Here is a 22,478-nt window from a genome sequence, read left to right as displayed (position 1 = left end):
ATACGTGACCTTGTCTATAAGATATAAGTTTAATCCTTGTAGGCCCAATTTCATCATGGGAAAGCAACTCTAAGATCGCTCATTCAGTCACTCATTCATTCATTCACACTTCCCACTTCCACCTCTATCCTAAAACATGCTATTCTCTCTGCCTCAAAGTGAGGTCCCTGGACCCACAGCACCAGCATCCCTGTAAACTTGTTAGGAATGTAAATCCTTGGGCTCCCCCTGACCTGTGAGTCAGAGGCTGGGGGTGGTAGTCATCTGCGCTTCACCTGACAGATTTCAACGCAAGCTCAAGGGTGGGAACTACTGTGCCAGGACATCCCCTCCTATCCCCTCTGCCCTGTTGCTAGCTCCCCTTCAACACCCTCCTCTCCCCACCACAGTACATGTTTCTGCTGGTCTTGGGCAAATTCCTTGAGGATGAAACTCATACTTCACACAGCAGGTGCAGAACAAACGTTACATGGGTGGATGAATGAGTGAATGAGAGAATGAGTGAATGAATATAGACTTTATCAAGCCTTTTCTGGCATAGGAATTGGGGTTATGAACAAGGTTCATACGCCTGGGGTGCTCTCAGTCCATTGTAAGAGGGGGGAGAAATGGATGAAGCCAGTCCATGGGATAGGATTGGCCTCCGGTAGCTGCTCCCTGAGCACTGCTGACTTGTTGGTGTCCAGGGATCTTTGCACAGTGCCCGGATGGGTGCTTCTTAAGTGCTGTCAGTGGGTGAGCCAAAGCAGCCATGCTGGTGGCGGCCCAGGCTGGAGGATGTCCAGGTGTCAAGTGGCTGCTCCGGCACCACCCCTGTGCTCTGGTCAGGCTGCCATTGTCACCAGGGCACACGGCAGTCGACCTTCCTCACTGCTCTTTGTTTTGGAGCCCATGGTGGGACAGAGAGCTCGAAGGGCAGCTTTGTTCCAGGGTAAACAAGCCTTGCCTACAGCAATGCTTGGGAGAAATAGCCTACAAATAGGCGGGGAGGTTTGACTCATGGGGGGAGGGACACATGGGATGAGAATTTCCCCTCTTCAGGGATGACTTGTTTGGGTTTGTGGAGGATGAGGAAGGTGACAGTCACGTGGTGACTCATCTAGGAACTCTCAAGATGACCACTGCCATCAGCCTTTGATTTCTCCCGGGCAGCTGACCTCCCAGCCTCAGGATGGACATATCACCAGGACTCAGAGGAGATGACAGCAAGGAGCCGTGGGAGGACAGGATCCAGGGTGGGAAAGGCCAGGATCTGACACATCCTCTCTCCCACTTTTGAGAAATGGTCCTGCCCCTGCAGCCTGTGGACTCAACCATCCTCACATCCTGAAGTTCTTACTTGTCTGCCCTGATCTTCTCGTGCTACAGTGAGCCAGCTCCGTGCATCCATGGTTGGGCCCCTGCTGACCCCAGAGGAACAGCCTCATCGGGAAGGGTGGCAGTGCCCTCAGAGTGTCGCCCTCTCCCTTTGTTCCCCAATAGCAGCAGGGCTCTCAGAGAAGCTGCCAATATCACACAAAGACCAAATGCCTGGGCAAAGCCTAGTCTTTTGGCAAGTCCTTGGCTTGGTTCATGATCTTCCCTTTAGCAGTGATGTACTTATTGGTAGGGGATCTCTTCTCACTGGCAGTAAATTTCAGGCCTCCTGGGGAGGGTCTGTTTTTCCACTTTCCCAGATTATGGGTTTTCTAAGCCATAACACTGGGCAGATAACATGGCCAGGTTGTCACAGTTAGGTGACTGCTTTATGCTCATCCATCCACCCATCCATCCACTCATCCATCCATCCACCCACCCATCTATCCATTCACCCATCTATCCATCCACCTATCCATTCACCCACGCACCTATTCATCCATCCATCATCCATCCATCCATCCATCCATCCATCCATCCATCCATCCACCCATCTATACATCCACTCATCTACCCATCCATTCAACCACCTATCCATTCATCCATCCATCCATCCACCTACCCATCTATCCATCCACCCACCTGTCTCTCTATCCACCACCCACCTACCCACCCACCCATCCATTCATCCACCCATCCACCCACCCACCCATCCACTCATCCACCCACCACCCATTCATCCAAAAAACACACACACAGCAGCTTCTCTGTGCTGCTCCTTATACCCGCACTGGGAGCACAGGGCTGCCTGAGGTGCTGCATTCCCTCTGCTCTCCTGGGAACACAGGCTGGGTGGATTGCCTCTCTCCTTGTCCACCAGCAGACAACTGCAGAGCAGGGGACAAGTGCCAAGTGTGGATACCACTGCTGAGCACTCACTCTACCTGAGGGCAATGAGAAAAACTTCCAGAAGGGTTTGTGTATGTCTTGCATCCCAACTGAGGTCAGAAGCCACTTGCATAGAGGGCCTGGAATGTGGACAGAGAACTGTTCTATAGGACCAGCATGAATGAATGGGCAGGCCCACAAATGAGCATTCGAAGGCTGAGAACAGACTCGCCACACCAGCGTCCCCGGCACCGACAGGGACTGCCCCAGGTGGCTGCCTTGGGACCAAGCAGAGCTTCCGTGCGGAGCCAGTGAGTCAGCTGCTGGCCAAGGACACTTGACTGTTTTTCCAGCCTCCGAAAGCCACCTCCTGACTTCTTGTGCCATTATAAGCAGTGACTTAAGCATCTGGACAGCGGGTCCAGGGGAATGCAGACAGCCAGGGTCCGGGCAGGGCAGCGAGCTGGGAGCAGCTGGGATGGTAAACATTCCCAGTCAGCGGCTCCCCACGGGGGGCTCAGCGAGTGAGTCAAACGGCTTTTGTTCCTTTTGTTTTTGCTCATTCCATAAAGGATTTCGTTTGACTCATGATTTCCCAACCAGCTCCTTCTGCAGCTTAAGAAAGCAAGAGTGAATAACTGCCCTGGGTTTTTGCTTCTCGGGTTTTTTCCTTCATTACAGGAATGTGTAAACACCCAGGGGTTCTGAAGCTGGGCTGCCAAACCTCGTGGGTGAGAGACTCCTCGTGCTTTCGGGCAACGGCTGGCATCCCTGCGGGGGGCACCAGGCTGACCCTTTGGCAAGGTCGGCTGGTTACCAAGTCTTAGAGGGCCCAGGCCTGGGAAGGTAGCCATGGCCATGCTGGAACTTCATACCCATCTGTCATTCACAGAATCATGCCATCGCCCCCACCCCCGGTGCATATGTTGAAGTGCTAATCTCCGGGACCTCAGGATGTGTTTGTATTTGGAGAGAGAAATGTGGCCAAACACAGAGGGAAGGTCACGCAGTGATGGAGGCAGAGGTTGGGGTAATGAGCCACAAGCCCAGGAACGCCTGCAGTCCCCAGGAGCTGGCAGAGGCAGGAAGAGCCTCCCCCGAGAGCCCCAGAGGAGCCTGGCCTGCCCACAACTGCATCTGCGTCCTGACCTCCAGACCCGGGAGGGAGCAGGTTCTGCTGTGTCAAGCTCCCAGTTTGTGGTCACCTGTAGCAGCTACAAGAAACAAGGGCCATATAATTCTCTGTCTGGAGGGGGCGGGGCGCACTGTGGGATGTAGAGCAGTATCCACCCACTAGATGCCAGGAGCACCTTCACCCCCAAAAGTTGTGACAAACAAAATGGCCTCCACACATGCTGTGTTCCCTGGGGACGAAGCTGCCCTGGTTGGACCTCTGGGTGGAGGAGAACCGCCTGTCACACACGGCTCTCCTTCAAGGCCGGGTCCAGCCTTGCCTCCTCTGGGGCTGACCAAGCTCCAGGCCTGGGACCCCCACTCCAGCCTCCCCGCAGCCTGTCCATCTCCGGGTGACAGTGAGGGCAGGGCTGGTGGTGCTGGTGCCCAGACTGTGAGCTCCATGAAGACAGGCAGCCTACCCCAGGAACCTTCCAGAAGAGCGTGTCCCTGAGGGGTCTGGCCACCTTTGACAAGGGAGTGGGGCACTGCTGCTGTGTTGACGCCCTGGTTTTCGTGTGGCCTGCAGGACATGGGTACAGACCCCAGAGGACGTGGCATGTCACACCTGGCCCCAAACTGCCTTTCTAGCATCATCTCATTATTCTCCTCCCACCCTCAACCCAGCCAGCATGTCTTACTGTGCGGCCAGGGACCTATCACCATAGGCTGGGGTGCTCACAAAACACGCCGTGTACTGAGCCCCACCCCAGACACCCCCTGGATTGGAGAAGTAACCTTAAATTTGCACTTAAACATACTCCCCAGGAGCCCTTGTACCCACAGATGTTGGAGCAGCACAGCCCGGGCCCTGACCAGACCAAGCTGCTCGCATTCCCTACATTCCCTCTGGCCTTCCTACTCGCTCTGTCAGCAATCACTTCAAGACCCGGGTGGACTGTCACCTCCTCTGAACACGTAGAGGCTCTGCCAGGCATACATGTTTAATTTTTACTCTGTGCTCACCTGACACTTTGCTAACAGCCCTATTAAAGCTCTTAGACTCTGTAGGGTCTCTGTGCATGATTTGAGTGTGTAACACTGTGTTTGTGTGTATGTGTGTATTCTGAAGAGCGTATGTGTTAGTGTGCGTGTATATGTGCATTCTGAAGAGTGTATGTGTTAGTATGTGTGTGTGAGCGTGTGCGTTATGAATGTGTATATGTGTGTGTCCTTCCAGTGGAGCAACAACTCCAAAAGGGCAGTGGCCTCGTGCGTGCCCCATGTGCACCGCCAGGGCACGACTCAGCGCCTGGGGTGGGGAAACGGGGCTCAGGAAGCAGCAGCCACTGTGGTGATGAGCGGGGGCACAGGCCTGTGGGCCGGCCCAGGGCCAGGAGGGGCAGGGCCTGTCCTCAGAGCCCCCCATTCGGGCGGGTGCATGGAAGGACAAGGGGAGAAAGGCTGGGCTTAGAGCAGCTACTGTCTGAGCTGTGACGATGCGCTGAGGGAAGGCCCGGGTGGTGGCGTGAAGGCAGGCGCTGGACAAGCTCCCAGCTTCGGGCCCATCTGCGCGTTTTACAGTCACGATGGCCATTTCCAGCAGTGACAGTGACTGGTGTTTACCAGAAGGCTCACGGGTGAACTCCTGACAGGTGTGGTGTCGGGGGAAGGTGCCCTTTTGTCCAGCTTGCACAGACCCTGCTGTGTGCCCTGAGATCCCAGCTGCCAGCACAGAGCGCTGTCTGGGTTCTGAGTGGCTATCAGGCCCGAAGGCTATGGAGTGGGGATGTGCAAGGGGTAGTATTCGGGAATGGGCTCACTGCCACATCACCCCCCACCGCCCACACACACCCTATTCCCTCAGAAACGGACCAGGACACCAGCAGGGAAGAGATATGCATTGCCTGGGCGTGGCCTGTGCCCGCAGCCTCCTGTGCACAGGGAGGGCTGGGAGATGAGAAGGGAGGCTCTGACGTCACCTCTCTCTGGCCTGTGGGCGCAAAGGGTCAGGGCTTGCAGGGAAATGAGGGGGTGCTCGTGGAAGGCCACAAGGGCCTCCAGCAAACCCTTCACGTGGAGAGGGAAGCACAGAGTCCCAGGAGAGGGTGGCCACTGAGGTTCCCAGGCCCTGACTGCCCAGAGGGCCTGGCTTGGTGTGGCCCCTCTGGGTGGCGCCTCTGGGTGGCGGTGTGACTGCCATCTCTGGGAAAAACCCTCCTGGCTCCAAGTCCAGCTGTGTTTCCTCTGGAGGCACACGGCAGATCTGTCCGGGCGCCAGGGCTCCTGGAATGGGCCTTGCTCACACAGTCCAGATTATCTCCCCAACCCTGTTCCGTCTCATCAAAGCAGAGACAGAGCAGCTCCTCCCCCTCCTGTGTGTCCTGTGCCTCCAGGCATTTCCAGAACGTCAGGCCCCTCAGTCCTCTCCTCCCTGGCCTTCCTGCCTCCCCGCAGCCTTGTCTCCCAGTGTGACCTGCCGCTCTGCTCGGAGCCCTCTCAACCTTCCTCAGTGCGGAGGGTGCTTTGTGCGGCCCCAGGACTGGGTTCCTGATCTGCCTGCCTCCCGAGAGGTAGACAAAGGCAGACGGGGCCCCTGTTCAGTCACTTACGTGGCACAGCCCGTGCTCCTTGCCACCTGCTCTCCCCCCGAGGACGGCGTTGGCCACCCCAGCTCCGGCTCTGCAGGCAGAGCTCATATCATGTGTGGCAGGACGTGTGGGACATGAGTCACTCTGTCTGGAGGTCTGTAGACCTGCTGCCACCTATCCCTGCCCTTGGGGCCCGGGCATGTACCTGCCTGGACATGTACCAGCAAGGCCCATTCCAGGAGCCCTGGTGCCCGGACAGATCTGCAGTGTGCCTCCAGAGGAAACACAGCTGGACTTGGAGCCAGGAGGGTTTTTCCCAGAGATGGCAGGCCTGTCTGCGGGCCTGTCCCCTTTCAGGCCATGTCCCTGGCCTCAGCTGGTGTGGTGGCTCTGGGTGTGGCACCTGGACCCGTTCTCCAGAGCCTCCCAGGTCCCAGATAAACTTCTCATGCAACAGTGAAGTGCTTTTAACCCACACCACCGCCTAAGTGAACGATGGTTCACCAATCGAATGTGTGAGCAGTCATGTGCTGTGCAGATGTTTATGTGAGCAGATGAGCATGTGTAAGACATATGTGAGCACGTATAGGACATGTACATGAGAAGTACTGTATGCGATGTGTACAGATGTGTGAGCTGTGCAGACGTGTGAGCAGCTGTTCCAGGGCCGTGAGAATGCTGGTGCCAGCAGGTCTGCAGGAGGAGAGGGTCTGCACCAGCCTCTGGTGGGCCTGGGCTGAGGGGCTGGCGCACCTGTCACTGCACCCACTGAGAGGCCAGGGGCTGTGCTAGGGACTTACTGCGGGTCCCTGGTGAACACTGAGGGCCACGGGGGAGCTCTCCACACCACACGTGCCCTCTCTTTCCTCTGAACCAGCGGGAGGGAGCCACTTGGCTATAGAGAGCAGCTGGGATATGCCCCGGCTCCAAAATGTCCCTGCGTCATAGTCCAACAGGGTCACTGCCCCCATGCTCTGGGGTGTGCAGACCCCTCTGTGCGGCTGCAGGTCTCACAAGCCCCAGTTCTGGCTCAGAAATGCTGGTCTGCGCTTCCTAGCGGACGCGCCCACATCCCCATGCTGCCAGCCTCCAGCTCTATGGGCCTTGTTCAGTACTGGCACGCAGTGTGTGTATTTGGGTGCTGAGGCTGAGTGGTTGGCATGCACACAACAGCTGAGCTCATAGGGAACCCAGCACCCCTTCCCCCGCTACTGCCAGCTGTTGGCTATGATCCTTCTTCGCCTGCATCCCTTTCTCTCTCCTTTCTTCTCCCTCATCACACAGCTATTAGAGGAAATATTGGAATCTGTCCTGATGTTCCTCAGGAGGGCCATTTCTAAATGCCAGGAGGAACAGTGACTGGGAACAGATGACTCGCAGCATGGCCCCAGCAGATTGGGACAGGCTGGGCAGAGAAGGCACTAAGATCCACCCATACACTGTCACAGGCAGCTGGCATCACCGCCCAGGACAGTCAGTGCATGGGTCTTGGGCTCCCCTCTGCGTGGGAGGCTGATGGCTCTGAGGATGGGACAGAAGATCCTGTCCAGAACAGGTGCGTCCCGGTCCAGCCAGCCTGCCTTTTCGATACCAGGGCCTAATACCTGCCCGCTGGCAACCTGAGTCATGAAATGACCTAAAGGTGGGAATGCTCGGAGCCTGCCAGGGGCCAGTGAGAACACAGAAATTCACAGGCAGACCCAGCTCCAACACGAGTCATCACATCACTGGTCCCAGGTCTTATTTAAAGGCAAAGCAGCATATAAGAGAATCCCAAAGTCTCCTGGACATTTATTTTCTTTCTTACAAGTCAATGTTAAAAATGTAAAGAATCCTTTTTATCTTATTTTTTAATCAATAAAAGGAAAAAAATGAAATTAACCACTTTTCAATTTTTTTCCCTGGCCTACCCCACCGACTCACAATTTTGGATTGTAAAGTAAACAGAAATCAGGAGGATCTATAGCAAAAGCCCAAGAGCATGGCGTACCTAATGGCAGAGTTTTGAGCGTTAGCCAATGTCCACTCCTGTACCATGGCAGACATGTCTAATCCACCATGGAGTGTGGATCCAGTGCTCTGGGCAGTCATTACCAATCAATCCCAGCTGACTTGCAAGAGGAAACCTGTCACTCATACCTCATTTGATCCCAGAAAGGGGAGGTGACTCACACAGGGAGTTGGACCGGCACCCAGCAAAGGGCAATGTCCCCAGGAGAGGTGCCCTGGCCAATGAAAGACTAACAATAGGAACCTTCTGCTGCTTGTTCTTTATACAATGATTCTGCTACAAAGCAGAGCGTTTTGCTTTTTTCAAAGAAGGACGATGGACTTTTGGAGGCTCTGGTGTCTGATCTTGGTCATGGTCACACGCCCTAAATTCCAGAGAAGACTGGGATCTAAGTGATCATGAGTGGACCAATAAAAAATGTCAACTTCACTCAACTGCAGTTTGGTCCTCATCATTCTCAGATACGTACATTTTAAAGAGTTTAAATTAAGCGGAGATTTGCAAACCCTAGCCTCTAACCCCAAGAGATCTGAAGGGAGGCCTTGAGCAGTCTGAGATGGGTTTGGACAAAGTGGCCTTTCTTTAGGGTCTGTCCTCCCCTGGCAACACCCTCCTATCCCCCCCCCCCCCCCCAGTGTTATAGTGTGGCTCTCCATCCTTCCACAGGGATAAGGGCCAATTCCTCTCTCCCTCTTGGCCAGAATTTTCTCTCTCTGCCATCCCCCACAATCCAGTTCCACAACTATTGATGAAGCAGCTACTGTGTCTCACTCTGGGTGGGTGCTGCTGGGCATATGGACATCAATGGGCCAAAATTCCTCCCCTGGGACTCGCAGCATGGTATGGTCACAGAGAAGCAAGCAGGTAAAGATTAGAGGGTGGCTTCATTCAAACCTCCAGCAGCTGGAAGAACCAAGATGTCCTTACCGGGTGAACAGGTAAATAAGCTGCACATCCAGACAATGTGAGACGAGTTACGCTAAAAGAAATGACTATCCGCTGTGAAATGACAGGGAAGAACTGTAAGGGATAGAAGCAATCTGAAAAAGCTGCCCACTGTGTGACTCCAACTCCATGGCACTCCGGGAAGGGCAACGCTATGCACAAGTGGGGTTTTGGGGGTGGGGATGAACAGATGGAGCACAGAGGGAGTTTAGGGCAGTGGAACTGCTCTGTATAAACTGTGATGGTGAATACATGTCGTTACACATTTGTCCAAACCCACAGGATGTACAACACTGAGAATGAACCGAATGTAGACTGCGGACTCGTTGAGGACAACAAGTGCTCTATGCTAAGACCAGACTTCAGCAGCAGAGGGATAGGGTGGGAGAGTGGTGGAGAGGGAAGGAGGGGGACTAACCCTAAAACTGCTCTACAGAGGAGATCTGTTAAGTAAAGAAAACGAAGGAGGCGGGGTGTGTGCCGATGCCACTCACCTTGTCCTGTCAGGGAGCCATGGTTTGGTGTCTCTCTCTGCTCAGATTGAAATTCATTTGAAATGTTGGTCTTCAAAGTGCTCACTTGGGAGGCAGAGATTAAAGACAGGACGGAGCATCCTCTGGAGTCCCGTCTCCTTTTTTCTGAAAACCCGCTGATACAGTTGAAGGGGAAACAGATCTGGGGTCTGACAGGGCTGGTTTCAAGCCCAGCTTTGCGGTCTGATCTGTGGTTAACAGGAGGTGCAAAGCCTCCAGCTCAGGGCGTGGGGAGGGCGGGTGGCCGGGAAGGGCTGGCCCCTGTATGGGCTCCAGCGTGTGCTTGGAAGGTGGGAGAAGAGGAGGGAAATGCAAAAGGAGGGAAATGGGAATATAAGACCCGTCTCTTGAGCCAATCTTGCCAGGAGACAACTCAAACAAATGAGCTATTATAATGGACAGAAATAGAGGTTCGCATCCCAAATTCTGCAGACAGGGAGGGGCATGCAGAGACAGTGAGGAACTGAGGAGTGACTCTCGGGACTTCGTCATTCATGGTGCAGAACCAACAATTACTGAGGATTCCAAGAGGGTGCTGGCATGGGCCTCCTGTCACTCACCCAGGGCAGCAGCCCGTGCCCTGGGGCACCTGAGGCCTGGGCTGATGCCTCTTTCTTTGCCCATGACCCAGAGTCCGGGGCACGTGGCAGGCATTTGTCACATGGACACGGGTGAGTGCTGAGAAGGAGAGAGGGAGGGCCGGTGCGAGGCCCAGCTGTCAATCCCTCACTTGCTTCCCAGAGCCCAGGGAAGGTCCAGGGGGAAAAGCATCCTAACTTCTGCCCAAATTCCTGATTTTTTTTTACCTTCCTTGTGAGTCAGGCTGGGATAAATCTGCACTCCGGCCAGACCATCCCAGCCTTTATCTGATTGGCACGAGGCCCTGCTGACAGCCACGCGGGGTTTGGGAGGGCTTCAGGACACAGAGAGATAAACACCAGCAATGACTAGACTCCACGTCCTGTCGGGGAGAGGGCTGCCCTCCCTCTCTTATTAAACACCCACCAGCTAACCCAGCCGTGGCCACCCAGAGGCGCTGTAGTCCAACCTCCCCAATGAGGAGGGCCCCCTGGAGGTTGTTACACCCAGAAGAGAAGGCCAGCCCCACAAGCTAGCCCGGGCAGCCCCCTGGAACCTGGGTGGGTGACCAGAGCTGAGCCCTTCTTCAGTGTGGCTCCTTGCCCCTCTGAGCTGAAGGTATTCCTGCCCCCAAGCATGCTGCTCCTCAGCGCCTGGGAAGCCTGGTTCTGTGGGGCGGTAAGCCCCAGCCCATCTTTAATATTTAACGTTGACAGTTTAATCCTGTGAATCACTTGAGAGGGAAGCTGAAATCATTGTCATCCGAATGCTAACCTCTCCTGGGGCTCTCACTGGGAATCTACAGTGATCTCAGTCACGGAGGGTCTCTGACGCCGCTGCTTGGGCGGGTGGGTACCCCCGCACCTTCAGGCTCCACAGCATCTTCCTCTGGGTTCAGGAGCACACGACCCCTCAGATGGACCAGCCCCACCAAAACCAGTGAGCTCACTCCCACAGAAAAAAGACAATTTCATGTTTCAGAAAAACAGCAAAAGTTCCCAGGGAAACCAGATGTGGAAAACCCACTGACAAACGGGCCAAATCCCCAAACCGAGGTTCAGAATTGCAGAGGGTTCATGTGGCACTGAGGGTTTGGGGGACAAGAGAGCAGAGTGAGAAGGCAGCAGGTCCACCAATGCACAGACCACGCAGCGCAGACCACAGCAGCACGCCCCGCACCATGCCAACAAGCAGGCCAGGCTCTCGCCGGCTTCGGCTCCGTTCCACCTCCCCGGCAGGGACAGTCCCCACACTGATGTGCCAAACTATCGCCCGGCTGTTTTGTCCCTGAGCATCTTGGCACATTCAGACCAGCACTGCTTCCGCAGGTCGCCTTCCGCTCAGGAGGAGATGAGCCAATCAAAGGCTCTGGTTTCGACTCCCATTTCCGACCTCTGCCAGATAGAATTTTTTTTTTTTTTTTTAGATTAATCAAACTCTCTTATCAAAACCAAACTTTTTCCCTGACTGGTTTGGCTCAGTGGATAGAGCGTCCACCCGCAGACTGAAGGATCCCAGGTTCTATTCTGGTCAAGGGCATGTACCTTGGTTGCAGGCACATCCCCAGTAGGAGGTGTGCAGGAGGCAGCTGATCGATGTTTCTCTCTCAGTGATGTTTCTAACTTTCTATCCCTCTCCCTTCCTCTCTGTAAAAAATCAATAAAATATATATTTTTTAAAAACAACCCTCTTTCGCCAAAACCGGTTTGGCTCAATGGATAGAGCGTCAGCCTGCAGACTGAAGGGTCCCGGGTTCGATTCCGGTCAAGGGCATGTACATGGTTGCAGGCACATCCCCAGTAGGGGGTGTGCAAGAGGCAGCTGATCGATGATTCTCTCTCATTGATGTTTCTAACTCTCTATCCCTCTCTCGTCCTCTCTGTAAAAAATCAATAAAATATATATTTTTTAAAACACACCAAAAAAACCCCCAAAAAACAACCCTCTTTCAAGTCACCTGTCACTAGGGAAACTAACTGCTCACGTTCAGATGCCTGTGTGCACAGCTTCCCTCCCGCAAAAATCTCCAGAACAAGGCACGGTGTCTCCCTGATGCCACGTAGGGTCTGTCCAAGGTGGCTGGTTTCCCATGGCACAGCCGGGGAAGAGAGCACATGAGTGGACCAGGCCAGTCCAACCTAAACTCTGGGCAGCAGTCAGGGAAGAAAGGGGTGTTAATGGACCATTGGCCTCAGTGGGGTCATCCGATGAGCAGGTCAGGGGTTTCCTACGGAGCTCCATGATGAAATGGAAGCAGAAGTGGGCGATGAATAGGAAGGAGGGAAAGGAGCTGCTCTGCTGACTGTCAGGCAGAGGGCGCTCCCCTCACCGCTGCAGGCCGAGGCACTCTGACCCATTGGTCAAGGTCTTCCTTCAGTCTTTTCTAGCTGTGCTGGCGTGGGTCCCCCAGGCCGTCAGCCTCCTCCTTGGATGACTGGAAGGGCTGGGTCTGCGGAGGCTGACAGAGCTACGAGGACAGGGGCACAGCTTCCCTCCTGCAGAAACCTCCAGAACAAGGCACACAGGCGTCCAAACATGCAGCAGGTAAGGGCAGCTGTGGCCCAGTGGGCCTGCACTTGGCAGGCCGTGGCCATGCCAGCCTACTCTCCCACCAAAGCAGAAACCCCATCCACCCGCTCCGAGCTGCCACTGATCTAAGAAGGGCTTAGGCACAGAGCCCAGGGAAGCAGCTGGTCAGGTGGTCAAGGGGGTCCAGAGGGAAAGACACATGGACCTTGCTCAAGGACATGTCAGTTGCATTCTGGGTAACTGCACACCTGCCTGACCCATCTGCCAAGAAGAGTGTTTTCAGTGTAAACTCAACCCATCGTTGTGGTTTCTCCACAAACTGCCGACCGCACCTTTGGATGGGCTGTTCCCCACCACGCCCAGGTGCAGCCACAGGTGTGGAGGCAGTTCCGTCCTCTCCTCCCCGAAGTATCAGGGAAATCAGTAAGTGGGACTAGAATCCACGATCCCAATTCCATTGTCAATGACGCTTAGAAACACCCAGAATTTCAAAACCTAAGACATGGGGAGCCCCTTCCAAATGAAGGCACAGCGAACAGGAAGTAGAAAGGACCACAAGAAAGGACCTCCGCCGTTGGGGGTCCTGATCCCACCAATGCAGCCCACAGTTCCCCACGCCGAGTGTGAGCCCGGGGGAAGGGCCAACCTCCTATAAATTCTCTCAGGGACCCATCGGGGACAGCAGGTCTGAGATGTGCGGGGTGGCTGGGTCCCTTGAGCCCCCAGCTGCCAGGCTCCTGTGAGTGGGCGCTGTGGTCTCATTGTCACAGGAAGATGAAGCCCGAGGTCCCAGGAGGCTCACATGTGCCAGGTGACAGAGCAACGTGGCCACCAGCCCAGGGCCACCTGGGCCTCCTGAGCTGGAGAGGCAGGAAGATCCTCCCGGAGTCCTGGGAGGAGCCAGCCCTGCTGACACATGATTTCAGATCATTGCCTCCAGAACTTCCAAAGAGGTTTGTGGGCCTTGGTGAGGGCTGCCCCAGGACACCAACTCACTCTCAGCCTGTATTGGTGTCCGGTGATTGTGGGAGGATGGTCCCTTAGGGATGACAGGGTGGGAACTAGAGTGAGATACCAGGTGTCAGGCCCCTTGGGCCAGGCACATGGAAGATAGCAGAGGAGTAGGGAGCCCAGAGGTCAGGCATGGCTCTGAGGCATGAATTTTCTCCTCCTTCCCTCCACAAATGGGCACATAAGCCCTGCGGGGTGTCAGGCATGGTCCTAGGCCCTGGGGGGAGTAAGACAAGCCTGGCTCCTGCCTATATGATACTCAAGGTCAGCAAGTGGGTTTCAGAAACACCTACTGCGAGAGCTTGCAGCCCTCATCTGGGCGTAATTGTAAAGTGTGGGGGCTCCAGAGACGAGGAGGGAGAAGGCATCTCTGGGGGGAGAGAATTCCTTTTCCAAGCTTTCTGTGGAGGTCTGGAATTTCAACTTGCAACCCTGCAGAGTAATTATTTTCCAAATGTCCTTTGCTTTGAAATCCACACTTCTGAACTCCAAGGTGAGGTGAGCAGGGATGGGAAATAAGAATGCAAAGTGACCGAAGGACAAAGAAAGAGAAGTAAACAGAAGCAAGTGTGGGGCGGAGCAGGGTGGTCATTTCATGTGCTTTGTGAGCGTTCCCACGGAGGGCACTGGGTGGGCACTCAGGGCCTGTCACATGCGTGCCCGGTGCTGCCATAACAAAGCACCACAGTCTGGACGGCCAAAGCAACAGAAACCTGGTCTCCCACAGCTCTGGGCACAGGAAGTCTGAGATGTCTGCGTGGGCAGGGCTGGTTCCTTCCGGAGATTCTGGGGAAAGAACCAATTCCTTGTGTCTCCCAGCTTCTGGGCCCCAGGGATCCCCGTGAGACTGGCTGGGAGATGCGTCACCCACTCTGCCTCCTTGTCACACAGCCTCTCCTCCTGTGTGCCTTTTCCTGGTCTTATAAGGGCCGCCCCCTATGATCTCCTTTTAACCTGGTCAGCAGGGCCTGCAAAGACCCTATCTCCAACCACGTCACATTCATAGGTGCAGGGTGTGAGTACTGAGCATGTCCTTTGGGGGCACAGTTCAACCCACAATAACTGTCCACCAAGAGTCAGGACTTCGAGGAGCTGGAATATGTTTAGAACCCTCACCACACACTCACACACACACACACACACACACACACACACACACACACTCACACACACACACACACACACACACACACACACACACCACACACCCCACACCCCACACATGAAATCCCTGGGTGTGGCTTCATGGGTGACCATTGTACAAGCCCGGAAAGGACTGTCACAGCAGCACGCCACAGCCCCAGCCACCCCATCGCCTGTGCTAGAGAGAGTCTCCAGGCTAGGCCAGCCCCAGGCCCAGCACCCAGCCCAGTACAGGCCCAGCAGCAGGCCCAACCCCAGGCCCAGCACCAGGCCCAGCAGACTTTCCAGGGAGCACCCAGCTGCTCTTCCTTCCCCTGTGTGCACTTACTTCCCCACAAAAGGCAAAAGTCCCTGCTCTCAGCCCGGCCCTGGCCCATCCAAGCCCACCAATTCCCTTCTTTCATCCAGGAGAGGCTCCTTTATCTAAGTGGCCCCGAAGTGCGGTACACTGCGGGAGATTTTTAGGATGAGGGTAAAGAACGGGTCTTGAGTTTAACTTTGGGGAAATCAGAATCGAGTAACTGCTGGGAGTTGGGCCAGAAGAGATTCACCAGGTGCCATCAAAAGTGAATTTAAAAATATTGAAAGAAATTTGAACCTGGGAAAGGGGACTGAGGAGTGGGGTGGAGTGCTGAGAGCCAGGCTCCTGTGCCGTGGGAGGAGCAGGGGGCATGGCGTGGGGACAGCAGCCAGCCAGGGACAGCCATGTGGCCTCCCCTCCCAGAGTGACCAGGGCCAAAGCAGGAGGCGTCTTGGAAAAGGAGTCAAAATCCATGAGCCCAGAGGCACATACACACCTGTGCACAGACACACACATGCACACAGAGCCACATACACACTTTCTCAGTCAGTCCTCACACACACAGACACCAGGTTCACCCATGCTCACCTCTGCTCACACACTGATACTCAAACACTCACCCCACACACTCACATCCTCACATCCTCACCCCTGCTCACACACTCACACTCACATACTGGCCCCTGCTCACATACTCACTCATCACCCCTGCTCACACATTCACCCCTGCTCACACACTCACCCCTGCTCACACACTCACCTCTGCTCACACACTCATACTCACTCACATACTCACCCCTGCTCACACACTCACACTCACATACTGGCCCCTGCTCACATACTCACTCATCACCCCTGCTCACACACTCACCCCTGCTCACACACTCACCCCTGCTCACACACCCACACTCACATACTGGCCCCTGCTCACATACTCACTCATCACCCCTGCTCACACACTCACACACTCACCCCTGCTCACACACTCACCCCTGCTCACACACTCATACTCACACTCACACACTCGCCCCTGCTCACACACTCACACAGATGCTTTTCTCTGCCCTTCTCCCCCAACATCCCATCATTATGATTTTTCCATATAACACTGCCCATTTTTTTCTAAAATGCCCTCTTTTTTTCCACTCTAAGGCACAGCCGCAGAACCAGTTCTGGTGCTATACCCAGATATGTGTTGGGAATGGCCTGTGGACTGTGCATCGTCAACTGATGGGTCATCCCACGGAGCTGCTCCGGGGTGGGCTGGCTGCACTGGACCTTTGCCTGGAACTCCCTCCCAGCCCGTCACTTGGCGCCTGCTGACAACGCCGCATCCTCCTTTGCTCTGCAGCCTGTTTTTGTGTAACCAATGCCCCCTCCCAAGTCTCTGAGCTCTGGGGGGCAGTAGCCCAGTCCTCAGCCTCCAAGGTCAGCCCCAAAGTCCCTGCTGAGTGAATGAGTGAATGAATGAATGAATGAGGATGCCCTGGGGCGCTAACCCTCCCCTGTGACTGCCCTGGGGAGGCACTCTCTAGCCCCACTTGAGAGCACTGAGGCCCAGCCAGGTTAGACGCCTGCCAGGACACAGCAGACCTCATCGTCCCATTACACCCTCAGCCATGGGACACCCAGCACATGGTGAGGGATGGGAGGAAAGGGAAAGGCACAAAACAGGAGGAGCTGGATGAACTCAGAGGTCACCGCCTGCATAGACCTGCTGAGGCATCGCGAGGGACCGCACTGCAGAGCCCGGGCTCCAGGCCCCAGCTCAGTCTCTCTTGCTGTGTGGCCTTGTCCAGCCCCTCAACCTCTCTGAGCCCACCTCCTCCTCTTTAAAACAGAGCTGCTGTTTTCTCCCTGGGACAAGGCCAGGGATGTGTGACTCATGGGAGCAGTGCCTCCTCCAGGCCGAGGAGGGCCCGCCAGAGTCCTCGTGGTGTGTGCTCTGGTGTTTGTTGGTGACACGAATCAGACAGAAAGGGGGATTCCTTCCATGAGCCAGTATCACATACTTGAGACTCAATGCATGTGGCATTGGTGCTGGTGGTCACATTAAATGGGAAGTGACGACTCACCCCTGTGGCTTCTCTTGGTCCTCGTGTCCTAATCCCGTCCACGTGGCGTCCTAATACTGCGCGGACCCTGCGCTTCCGGATCAGGAAAGGACAGCCAGAGTCATGGGGAGGGCGGCCCAGCCCGGTGCCCAGGCTGGCATCCCAGGGCCATCACTCACCCAGCGGCTTGTGTGTGGAGGGAGCTTTGTCCTTCCAATCCCCTCCTCAGGATCTCTTGTTCTCAGGAGGGAACTCAGCTTCCTTCTGGCACCTGTGTAGGGAAGCAGCGGCTTCTTTAGTTATTTTATTTGTTTCAAGCATAGATACATAAGCACCACTCTTGCCATTTGAAAGATAAAGGTCCACATTATCAATGCTCAGGGAAACAGGGAAATGCGAACCATCGCCCAGCTGTCATTCAGTCATTCCATCATTCAACAAACATTCGCTGGGCCCCACACCTGGGGCTGTGTGGAGCTCCAGATTGCGTCACAAGAAGACAAATGATATTTGCACTCACGCAGCCTGCATTCCTGGGCAGCGGTGGGGGGTGGGAGGTAGGTGGGTGAGTGACAGTTGAGAGTTTAAAAGCATAATGCAATGTATCGAAGGTGAAAAGATATGCCCAGGCCCCAGAATCTGTGGATGTGACCTTCTTTGGAAAAAGGGTCTTTGCAGGTGTAATTAAGTAAAGGATATTGAGATGGGATCATCCTGGATGTGGGTGGGGCCTAAATTCAATCTATATATATTGATATATAAAAGCCTAAGCAACCAGCCAACCAGCCAACCAGCTGTGGTAGCTATCATACACAATGACCACCAGGAGGCAGACGTTCAATGCATAGGCATGGAAACATGGAACAGACTGATAATTCTCAAAGGGAAAGGGAGAAAGGGAAGGGTGGGAAGAGATTAACCAAAGATCTTATATGCACACTAGAGGCCCAGTGCACAGATTCGTACACCGGTGGGGTTCCTGAGCCTGGCCTGTGGGAATTGGGCTGAAATCAGCTCTCTGATATCTCCTGAGGGGTCTTGAATTGCAAGAGGGTGCAGGCCAGGCCAAGGGCCTCTAGTGTGCTTATAAGAGAAGAGAAAGGATACACAAAAGAGGCCTGGGCCAATGGAAGCAGAAAAGGGAAGAGCATCTATAAGCGGACAAATGCCTGGAACCACAGAAGCTGGGAGAGAGATGAGGAACAGATTCACCTGCAGAAACCCCAGGAGGAACCAAACCTCCTAACATCTTGATCTCAGACTCCGGGTCTCTAGAACGGTGAGGAAGTAAACTTCTGGTGTCTTAAGCACCATCGGCCCCAGTTATGGTCAGCCACAGGAAATGAATACACAGGCTCTAGCTGACCTCAGGTGGCACATATTGGCAGGCTGGATGGACAGTGGCTCTCACCTGGGACAGAGCTCCGGGCAAGATCCCTCCTGGGCCACAGACTAGAGGGGGCATGCAGAAGGGTTCCCTTCCCTTTGGACACTACCCCATACGTCAATTTGGCAAAACCCTGTACTCTGGCCCTATACTCCCCTCAGAGAAAAATATCCACGTGACCAGTGAGGCCTTTGCTGGCCTGGAGAGGAGACAGAGAGTGATAACAGCCTACGGAGAGCATTTTACAAGTGACAGAGCATTTTCTCTTACGTCACCCACTTGACCTCTCCCAACTGTGGGAAGCTGGTTTTATAGATTTGGGATGGGGAAACTAAGGCCAGGAAGAGACGGCACCCTGTGGCAGAGCCACCCCTGGCCTGTCCACCACATTTCTGTGGGACAGGAAAACAGCCAGCATTGTTATTCTCTGACAGTGGGGAGTGCAAGATTCACTATGCCCCCTTCCCAGTGTGAATCCCAACGCATCTCTGCACGCTGAGACCTCATTGGTTTTTCCATTTTGAAGCAATGTTCCAGGTTTTGCATGTGGTGGAGTGTCACTGGCCCACATAGCAGGCACCCTCCAGGTCTCGCTGGAGGATCACTATCAGAGGGAACCACAGAGCTGCTGGCTTCCAGATCCCAACATTAGGTTCCAGGTGGGAATGGGAGATAGCACGGGCCATCCTCTTTCTGAGAACAAGTAAAAAAACAAACAAACCAAAAAAAAAAAAAAAAAAAAAAACTCTATAGGACACAACTGTGTGTGGGAAGACACCAGGAGGTGCTGAGGTGTTGTGAACAGGAGGAGGAATTTGAAGAGGGAAGGACCAGGGAGGTGTGCTACCCCGTGATGCTCCCTTTCTTCTGGGGCATCTGCCAATTGTCTGCACTGGCGGAAGGCTGAGAATCCCTATGGCCTTATGCCCAGGAGCCACTGCTGGGGGACAGAAAATCAGTGGAACTTGGAGGGTTTCAAAGATATTGTCAATTGTTCCCCTGGGGTCACATGGTGAGTTTTGGATTATATGGAAATGGGATATATAAGAGAAGTAGTCACAGAAAAGTTTAGAATTCAGGATGCACCAAAGGGAGGGGTCAAAAGACACATCAGACTATCAACTGAAAATCCTGAAGGACCAGTGGGCAGCCAGAGGGGGACTGAGCATGCCAGAGCTGCAGCTGATTGGACTCAGCAGAGTGCCTGGTGGGAATAAGATCATCCTAGCAGGGGGGAGGATAGAACTAAGGAAGTAGCACCAACAGGAGCCTCTACAATGCACCTTATTCAAAACGTTTAGCATTAGATGAAAAATTACTTGTGTGACAAAATACAGGACCACAAGACCAAAAACCAAGAAGAAACACAGATCTTAGAAACAGACTCAGAAATAATCCAGGCATCAGATTTAGAAAGAAAGCACTTTAAATATAAGCATGCTGAATAAGTTCAAGAAAATAGAGGAGAAGAAGGAGAAATTCACCAAAGAGCATTCTAGAACTAAAGAAAAAATATAATATCTGAAGAGGAAGAACACATAATAGATAAAGCAGAAGACAGAGCTGGCAAACTAGAAGATAGGTTAATAGACCATAACCAAATTGAAGCAAGAGGAAAGAACTAATGAAAAACATAGGAAAAAAAAATCTTGGAGAGAAATGGGTCATGTTCAAGGTTAACATGCAGTAATTGGAGTCTCAGAGAAGAGATAAAGAACAAGAAGAAAAAATATTTGAAAGATAATAAATGAAACCAGCCCTCCCAAACACGTAAAATCCAAAGCATGATAAAGACCAAGAAAGATGCATCTCAGCACATCATATTAAGTCTTCTTAAAAACTGAGACAAAAATCTTAGAAGAAGCCTGAGAAAAAGCTCTATCTTCAGAGGAGCAGTAGTGAGATGGACAGCCAACTTTTCAACAGAGACGATGGAAGTGCAGAGGCAATGAAATAATATATTTGAAGTGCTGAAAGGCAGTATGCACCACCTTAGGATTCGGTGCCTACTTAAAATTATCTTTCAAAAATGAAGGTGAGATAAAGACATATTCAGGCAAGGAAAAGCTGAGATTTTGTTGCCAGAAAACATGCTACAGGAAAAAAAGTAAAAAGAGTTTTTCAGACAAAAGGAAAATGACTCCAGAGAAAGACATGAAATTGAAGGAAGAAATAGAAAGCACCAGAAAGAGCAAATATATGAATAAACACAAGTAAGAATTTCCTGAATATTGGCTGCACAAAGCAACAGTAAAATAAATTGTGGGGTTTAAGTACATGTAGAATTAAAATGCATGGCCACAAAAATACAAAAGGCAGTAGATTTTAAAAGGAGTTAATTCTAAGTTTATATTATAAGGGGGTTACAAATTACAAATGTAATAATTTCTATTAGATTGTAATAAATAAATGTGCCTGTTTTATTCCCTGACTTGTAAAAGTTAATAGATGGAAATAATGGAAGTTAAAAAATGTAGTGGTCAAACAAAAAAAAGACAAGTCATGAAAAAGGGAGCATATAAAAGAGATGAATCAAATAGAAATAAATCCAAATAGTTGGAGTAATTCATTAAATGTAAATAGTCTACTGCAATCTAATGACTAATATTATTAGAGACTAGTTAAAAATATAAACACTAAAATCCATCTATTTGCTTATTATAATAGATATATCTTAGTTAGAAAACAGGAAATTTTAAAAATAAAATATATGGAATGAAAGAATCATTCAAACAGTAACCGAAAGAAAGTTGGTGCCACTGTTCAAATATTCCATAAATTAACCTTTACAGACAGAAGCATTGCCAGAGACACAGGGGAACATTTCCTCATGATAACATGGTTAATCCACCAGAAAAACATATTAGAATCTTAAGTTTGTATTTACTCAATTAAAGTCAACAGAACCAGAAGGACAAGTAGAGAAACCTACATAGTGGGGATATTAACACACCTCCATGAGGACACAAGAGTGATGCTGGTCCCTTCACTTACAAACTCTTAACTTCTAAAAAGGTTAAGCAAAAAGCTAACCCAGGCTTCCCCTGGAGCATCCTCTCCATCAGAAATCCTTGCTGCGAGCCAACTGTAGATGGGCACTCACTGAGAAAGCCTGGGCATGCTCTTGTCAAGAGGTGATCAATGAATCCTTTCTGAAGGAACACAGCCTCTTTATGGAGCAGGCTAGCTTTGAGTGGACACACGTTCCCTTGTATTTAATTCCTGTGCCCAAATTCATTGCTCTTTTCATTCAAAAGTAACCTCAGTACTTCCCCAAGGTTACTCATTTCAAGGCCTGAACAGTTCCCTATTTAAAAAATGTGGGCCTAGGGGTTGGGACTTCTTGGCAGCCAAGATAATAGTGGCCACCTACATCTGAATCTTTCCAAAGACCTCTAAGCAGCATGCAGCTTGACAGGCAAAGCCACACAGACTCCATGCCTTCAGCGTATCTACATGACAAAGAATACTAAACATGTAAAATTACCTTCAGATTGAAAAATAAACACTAATTTCAAATAGCGTGATTTCTCCAGCTTCTGCTGCAGAAGGCTGGGTGGGCACAGAGTCTGGAAAGGCTGCATGGAAAACAGAGGTGGAACCTGAGCTAAGAACACTTCCAGAAAGAGAAAATCCATCATAAATGGGAAAACTCCAGAGTCTTGGTAAATCAGGCACTGATTGACGACAGGAAAGGCTTAGATGTGCACATGAGATTTGAGGTGCTGCCTCAGAAAAACAAGTCTGTGGGGGAAGGGACTGTGCCCTGTGGAGAGGGCATGGCAAGGGAATGACGGCAGGAGGGAAACACAGGATCACACAAAACACGAAGGGAGGAACCCCTTCTCCATGCTCACCCCAGAGGCTCTTGGCTATAGTGACAAAAGAGAGTACTCTTGAATGCAGAATCTTGTACACCACCCCAACTTGCCAACCCTGTTCATAACATGCAAATATGTAAGGTCTTACTCCACAAAATGAAGAATTTGACCCTTTTGAAAGGGGTCAAAAGAAAAGATAATCTAGAAGTCCAAGTT

At 52.4% G+C, this 22,478-nt stretch overlaps 1 protein-coding gene across 3 annotated transcripts in view; it reads right to left on the bottom strand.

Annotated features, from left to right (window-relative positions):
• Positions 1-22,478, bottom strand: part of ZNF469 (zinc finger protein 469) — a 289,966-nt gene that overhangs the window by 168,572 nt on the left and 98,916 nt on the right. The window contains exons 3-4 of one of the 3 annotated variants that reach the window (XM_084905027.1): positions 17,234-17,325; positions 17,076-17,147 (exon numbers count right to left, since the gene is read on the bottom strand). The gene's annotated coding sequence lies outside the window, so the exon portion shown is untranslated. Of the gene's footprint in view, positions 1-17,075; positions 17,326-22,478 lie in introns of all 3 variants that reach the window. The other 2 variants (XM_084905026.1, XM_084905028.1) reach the window with 2 other exon arrangements.

The sequence above is a fragment of the Pipistrellus hanaki genome, assembly GCF_964339955.1.
Source record: "Pipistrellus hanaki genome assembly, chromosome: 15".
Classification (NCBI taxonomy): domain Eukaryota; kingdom Metazoa; phylum Chordata; class Mammalia; order Chiroptera; family Vespertilionidae; genus Pipistrellus; species Pipistrellus hanaki.
Note: the sequence above shows the minus strand (reverse complement) of the source record. Positions and strands in the feature narration are given on the sequence as shown.